Here is an 8,007-nt window from a genome sequence, read left to right as displayed (position 1 = left end):
TTTTAGCATAGCTCAAGCAAGAAACCAAGACTGCAATCAAGCTTTGAGCTCTGCCATGCCTGTGTTTTTGGTACATGGCACATTACTGGAACTTTAAGAGTTTGTATGACCACCAGGGAATTGTATTGTTTACAATGGCCGATGAGGCAGACGAGCTTGGTGGTTAATCCTTCGTTGATGTAATTGTAAGCATATTCCTCAACCACAGTGTAAAACAGCAGAAACCACTGCCACAACTGCCTTACCAACTTTTGTAGGAAAGAGAAATATTCACCCATGACAACTAAAAAGTACTGTAAAAAATTGAACAATCGTGTGCCTAAAGACTTTCAAGAAAGCTTAGTATGTATGATCAAACATATCATGCACAAATGGTGGAATAAGCTGTAACAGGCTGTATATACATGAATATATTTTGGTATGGGTGGCACAGTGGTGCAGTGGGAAGATATGTCGCCTTACAGTGAGTGGGGCCTGGTTTCATATTTCCAGGCTGGGCAAGGGTCCTTTCTGTGTGGAGTCTGGATGTTCTCACTGTGTCCATGTGGGTTTTCTCTGGGTGCTCCGGTCCTTCCACAAGTCCAAAGACATGCAGTCAGGTCAACTGGAGCTACGAAAAACTGCCCTAAGTGTGAGTGTGTGTATGTGAATGTGTGTATGTGTCTGCCCTGTGATGGACTGGCAACTGGGTGTTTCCTGCTTTTTGCCCTAAGAATCAGACCCATTGTGACACTAACCAGGATAAAGCAGTGGTAAAAGAGACAATAAATGAATGAATAAATAATCTGGTATGTTAATCGTGCATTCAGATATAGCCACTTTTTGTGGTATGAATGAATGAATTTGCTATGCAGTTTGGGGTGTTTTTTAATAGTAATATTAAGAATAAGAATATTGATATAAATAAAAATTATAAAAGATTTACTAGCCTTTGAACAATCTCATATTTCTACTGTATTGCTTATATGATAAACATGTACAACTATTGTGCTGTAGTGTGTAATAGCCTGTACCAGTGTGTTTTGAATGAAAAAGTCTTGTCCAAAGTAGAAAAGTACTTTTTATTGTGCAGAATTTTTGGATGTTTGTTTTCTGTTCTATTATAGTTTCAATACACTGACAATCCTTTCATTATGCCTATATGCAATTGTATGAATAGCTTAATTTCTACAAGGCGTGAAGTGTGCCTGTATTGAAGACTAGTTCATAAATAATTTATAATTTCTTTTAAGATGGCAAAAACTGTGTTTGAAAAATTTGTACTTCTTTATTGTACTCACATCTGAATTTCTAAAATATACTTGCCTTGCTTTTATACAAATGGAAGTATAGTATAAAAAATGCACAAAACACAATTTAATTGCACTTTAATTGCATATCATTTGTAAACTTGCTCTTATTGTGTATTTCTGTTTCTTTTACGCTTTGAATAGAAGTCTCTGTAAACTAAACACATGCTGCATTATCTAAAATACAGCCTCCTATGACATGAATATATTATTTTAGATTTATTTATAATATGGGTAACTGATGACTAGGACTGTGCCTGGGATAATCTGTTTACATTATTAAGGCATTTTAACATGTAAGTTTTTGGTTTGTTTCAAATCAACTGCTTGTCAGATCTCATTATATACATACAGCATAGACACTGTAATTAGGCTGTTTTATGGTATACATGAACTCACTGCCAGTGAAATATACATTTATATGAAATCAATGTTCTGCTTTGATAAACACAGCTGATGGATTACATATTTTAAACATGCATTAAGCTTGTTATGCATGCAACTTACTGCTTTGTGTCATCTAAAAACAAAAGCTAAGATAATAAAGATGTTACGTAACTCAGGTCTATGAGTGTTACTGCTTGGGTTTCATTGTTTTATGTGTCATTTGCATTGTTCACATCATTATCATATGAAGTATGCACTTCAGTGGAGGGAAAAAGACTTTTAACCTAAATTATTATGAATATTAAACAATTTGTAATGCTGAAAAATATATAAAATTCAAAACAAATGCAAATTAGAAGTATTTGCACTGGTCTCAGACTTTTAGCCCCTTCTGAATTTTATTACTATTTTTGTTTTGCCATTTCCCCCATTTTCCTTTAAAACTAATAGCTGCCAATTCTCAAGCTCCCTGTGGTAGTGTGCTAGTGCATTAAATTGCTGCAGCACCTGTATTTGAATCCCTGTATTTAATTCATATTTATTTGCTTTTTTGAATCGTTTATTCATATCCACCAGTGATTTATAGTTTCTGTCTTCAAACCTAGTGACCTGCCTTGCTGCTCACTCTGGACAGAGAGCCATCCATCACAGGGGCTTGGCCAAACTCCTCCCTTCCTAACAGACATAGCCAATCCCTTTTAAGTGGAGACGCCTGAATGTCTGTTAGTACCACTGGGGATTAAAACTTAGGATCGCAGCTGTAGTGGGCTAGCGTAATTTACCGCTGCGCCACCCAAGTGCCAACAAATTTTGCATTTGCTGCCTGCAGTACAATCAACAAAGTTTTCACAGTGGAAAATAAGAGTAAAAAGTTTATAAAATGTTCTATACACAAGTAATTTGTTTACTACTTCTGAACTATTAAACTAGTAATTTATTGTAGCACTACATTAGATTTCTTTATTTGTTTTATTATTGCTGTAGTTGTAATTTTCCTTTAATTTTGATAAATCCAAAATGCTATTGTGTTAAATGTCTGTTTTGTTTCTCATGAACAGATATTCAAAAACACATTTAAATGTTTTCTAATTCAGAATCCATACAGAACTCATTGCAATCATATCAGTAAGATAGAACCATAGAAACAGCATGGCCTTTTTCAACCAGAAAAATTATATTATGGCCATAAGATGCTGTCTCAAGTGACTAACCACACCTAATTAGGAATGCATTAGTGCCCTATGCTCTTCCAGTCACCCATTTTATGAGTTTCACTAGGACCATTTCAACTAAACCACAATCAGCATCAGGGCCTCCATACTGCCGGAAAGCATGTTTTTTTCATGTCAATTTCTTCAATTGCAGCTAATGAGCACTTAGATGTTTCATCCCGTCATCCTCAAGGGAGAATGTGTGTGGACAAACCCAACATTAGGCAAGCATTGTTTGATCATAATCTGCATACACTGTAAAGATCCTCTTAGAAGGAGAAAATGTCTAATACAGTTAGAAAGAAGAAGTATTCAGCCACTGATGTTTTTGTTCTTAATCAGTTCCATTGCATTTACCCATTTAAAATTTTCCAGCAATGACTTTGTGGAGCACCTGTCTAGTGACAAGTTGTGGTTCCACAAACTTTCTCCCACTAAGTGCTGATTTTTTCCATATTTATATGCATAAAGTAAAAAACAAATAACGTTGCTAAATGCACTAAATGTATATTAAATATCCCAAACTATCTTCTATATCTCATTATAAAATTATGAAACAATTGTTGGATAATTCAACTATTTAGATCATTTTAGATTTCAGTTATATTATATATTCAAGAATTTAAAATCATTCTGATCCAATCTAAACTGTATATGGAACATATTTCACTAATACAGAGGTCGATCATATTTGTCTTTATAAGATTAATAAGCAATCATTATGAAATTATCTCATTAAAAAATAGCAATTTTTATTTCTAGACCAATCTAACTACAATTTTACGAATATATTTTTTTGCTTGAAAGAAGCAAATTTATCTGGCAAGCAATTAAATTAAATTAACAATGATCTTGCAATAATTGGAAGAACTATAGAATGAATTTGTGGATTATTTTTGTGCATTGTTATATGTTTGTTAGTTATAATTAATTTGCATAAATAAAAAACTTGAACATACTGAAATGCTAAAATGTCCATAATTGTTTTAGCTATTCATTTAATTCCTCTTATAAATTTTTAAGTAGTTTGTATTGGACAGTTGAACTCCTGACCACAGAACATGCTGCAAATCTGCTCTGAGTAGTTTATTGACTGCTATTACGAACTATTATCATACTGGTTAGGTCATGTGTTTAATAATTAAACAGACACTTTGAACAGGCTTTTATTCAAACACAGATTAAATTTTCTGAACAGTCTTGCAGAAATAGTGCACACAATGTAATACTCTCTAATAAATAGTCAGGAAAAAAACACAGAAATGATCATAAACAAGGCTAAAGTAAACCATACTTTTATGTGCCTGAGCACTCTGCGACTCTGCTCTGTAACATGGTCTGCCACTTTGTGGCTGAATAGCTAAAAGTGGTTCCTAAACACTTTTACTTTTCAATAATACCTCTCACAGTTGATTGTGGAATATCAAGAAGGGAAGAAAGTTACTGAACTGACTTGTTGCAAGGACCACACTTAAATTAAGCTCTTTAAAGCGACCTATTGTTTCATATATGTTTGTAAAGACAGACTGCGTGACCAGGTGTTTGTTTTTATACACCTACACCTGAATTCAATTACTGAGAGGTGTGTCCCAATACTTTTGTTCATATAGAGCATGCTTCATTTACTACAGTTTTGTTACACCTACAAAGTAGACTCAAATCCATTACTTACACCTACATCAGTGTTAAATGAAAATATTTGTAGTGTAGCATTACCACAGTAAGTTTTATAGTATGGCTAGCAAAAACAGGAAGCTTCTCTTCCAGAGAATCATTAAAATGAAAAGTGAGGCAGCAGATTTGCCTTGGCTGTTGCCAGGCAATGTGATCTCATTGCTGTTCGACTGATCATTTGGTGATAAGGATGTTAATGTGCAAGCTGCTCTTCACATCTCAATTAAATTCCACGAGTTGCCAACTGACCTTGCCTGGTTTACTTACTAAAAAGTGCTTAGAACTACAGTGCTAACAAATCGGAAGTTGCCAGGTTGTCACAACAAAGTTTAGGACAACAAAAGGTCAACATTTTTAGAAAAACATAAATAATTATAAATAAAAAAGGAAAAAAGGTGATCTGACACCAATAAGCAATGTACAATTTGTAATGCAATAATTATGCAGTATTTAGTAAAAAAAATTTTTTAGATTGAAGTGCATTTGTACTGTACTGTGGGTTAAAGTATCATGCCCTTCTGCCATGCCAGTAATGGTTGGCAGAGTGGGCATGGTGAAGCAGATTCACAATGCCTGTTACATTATTTTGTAACTGCCAATTTTAAAAAAATAAGTGAAAAAAAAAGCCAATATAAGTGGAACAATCAATACTATAAAAAAGAACTGAGCCTTTCATCACAACATTATTTGCATTGTCAATGTAGATTGCATGGATAAATGTTTAATTAGTAAACCTGTCAGCAATTTCTGGGGAATATGGCAGCTAAATCCACTTATTTTGTATAGTAAGGTTAAGGAAAGGGTTTTGTATAAAATTTTATTTAAAAAGTGTACATGCTAAAGATTTCAATCTGTACTAGTAACTAGTGCATTTAATGTACTTCAAGCATCATTATCAAGCTTTGTAAGAACCTATAAGTAAGACTTCTTTCAATACATACACATACAAATTTTGTAAATATAATTGTAAGAACATTTTCCCAACAATTCTCTGAATTATTTAGCTACATTTCAGCTACATGTATTACTTCTTTATCATTTAAAGGTAGGACCATTGTGAGTGAATATGGGTTTCTAAAAGGCTTTCTAGTAACACTAAGTAGTATAATCTGTAATTTGTGTACATTTTAGAGTGTAAAGAACTTGTACTTATTGCCCTTTGAGGTGAACAGGTTGATTATTGTAGAAAAACTGTAATGGATAATTCCACATACTGAAAGAGGTTCAACTCTATCAAAGTGATTCCCACTTTGGCTTTTAGGATCAATTATGTATCGTTTTTGTAATAGCAATTATTACGTAAACAGTAATTATTCAGATACCGAATTTCAAGATTATCTGGTTGAGTTAAACATTTTCTGACATTATAAGTTTTGACATGCCAGATAATGTCAAATTTTACAAACTCAAATAGCTTTCTAAAGAGTAAATATCTTTTATTAACAGTTAGAAGTTATTATGGCTGTGACCAACTTAATAATTATTACAGAACTAAACAAACACAAAAAGCATTTTAAACCAAAAGGAATGCATAAGTAACCATTAGAAAAGTGCAGTGCCATGTTCTGGTTTGCCTCAGTCTGAGTTCAATAAAAATGTGATTATTTCCATCACTGATGATTTCTGTCTGGGCTGATGATTATATGGCAGTCCACAGCATAGAATGATGTCTGACAGGCCTGCGAAAGGTCTCTGTGAGGTTTAGGGCTCTGGATACTGGGCTTCTCGCTCCTGTGGGGCTTTGTTCAGCAGAGCTCAGATTTCACAATCAGTATTGTCGATCTGGTGGGTAATACTGCAACAACAAAACAGCAAATGAAAGAAAGTGGATAAAAAAGGTAAAGCAAAAGAATAAAAACTAGTAGTCACAATAAGGCTTACCCCACAAGCTTGTGACATCTAAATTCTTGATAAAAGAGTAAAGAAAGGAAACCTAAAACACATATATTCACACCACTTCAACTGGACTGAATTAATGCTCAATGAGGTGCAGGTGACTGCCATTTAAGAGAAATTAATTATTCATTATTTGTGCCTCCGTAACCCATTTGCCAGCCATAAATGGCATGGAAGATGGGCATAATTTTGTAACTTGTGAACCCCCCACCACCACCAATCTCCACTTGCATTTCATGCATTTGAAATTTAATGCATTAAGAACTGATTGCTGAGTCTCTAACAAAGTACACAAAGTGGTGAGCCATGACCCATCTTGCCTTGCAAAGATTGAACCTTTGTTGGATCGTCCTTTATACCTAATCGTGATACCTTGTTACCAATTTATCTGCTTATTGTAAAATGTAAACCTTATTTAAAATGGTAAACCTGAATATTCTATTAACCATTTACCCTTACTTTGCCTCATTAAAAAGTTTTTGAGTATGTTTCAGGCATTAAATTTGATTGGGTATGTACACAAAAATGCAGTAATTTAGCATAGAGCAAAATACTAGCTTTAGTATTTACAATCACTGTAAATTACTATCATATTTTTGTTAATAACATTTTTCATGTGCAAAAAAAAAATGGCAATAATGTACACTTCCATTATTGTTGGTACTGTGAAGCCTGGATTTACAACTTGCAATACAAATCAGCTAACAACAGTTAGTAACCCTAACCCTTCCAATAAACAAGAACCCTATAAAAAATACAAAAAATATCCAAACTGCTAAAGAGTTTATGTTGACAAAAACCTTTGTTTTACATTAAAAGATCCTTTGCACTGCTCTAAAATGACTATATTGGCTTATTTTGTCTTGTAAGTGTCATAACACAGGACAATGTTGGCTGGATGTTAAACCAGTTTGCTGAACTGTTAAACCAGCTGTTCGTCTCATACACTCGTACGAGCACCATACACTCCACCTTGCAGCTATCATGTACAGCTATCATGTTCAGCAGCCAAATATCTGGTTAGTTATAGTTCTGTAGTAGTACATTTGCATGGGCATGGATGTAAACAATGGCTGGTAAAGCCTTCAAGAACAAGATAGTAACAAGACCAAATAACGTGGTCTAAAAGCTGAGAACAGTCCAGTTACATTTTAAAATATCAGTAAAGTAGCAAAGTAGACTTTTAAAACAATCCTAATGTGGAGTTTAACATGTTCCATCCTTGTCTATTTGGGTTTCCTCTGGATATTTTGTGAGTTAACTCACCTTGAAGGCTTTGGAGCCAAAAATACCTAAATATCCAGAGGAAACCCACACAAACACGGATACAAAATACACAACTTATTAGTGCGTTGCTCTCCAGTGTTTCGTGAACGACTAACTCAACGTATATTTTATGTTTTACAGATTGTATTCCTATTTTTCGATAGTAAGAACGTTAGCCGTACAATAAGAAGAATCACGGCGCCATCGTGTGGGCTTGAACAACAGTGAGAAGCTTCTTCTCAAACAAACATGGCGGTTGTTGTTTGGTTACCAAGACGCTTTCC

The sequence above is a fragment of the Trichomycterus rosablanca genome, chromosome 12, assembly GCF_030014385.1.
Source record: "Trichomycterus rosablanca isolate fTriRos1 chromosome 12, fTriRos1.hap1, whole genome shotgun sequence".
Taxonomy (NCBI): Eukaryota; Metazoa; Chordata; class Actinopteri; order Siluriformes; family Trichomycteridae; genus Trichomycterus; species Trichomycterus rosablanca.
The sequence above is the reverse complement of the archived record's forward strand: the minus strand, read 5'-3'. Positions refer to the sequence as shown.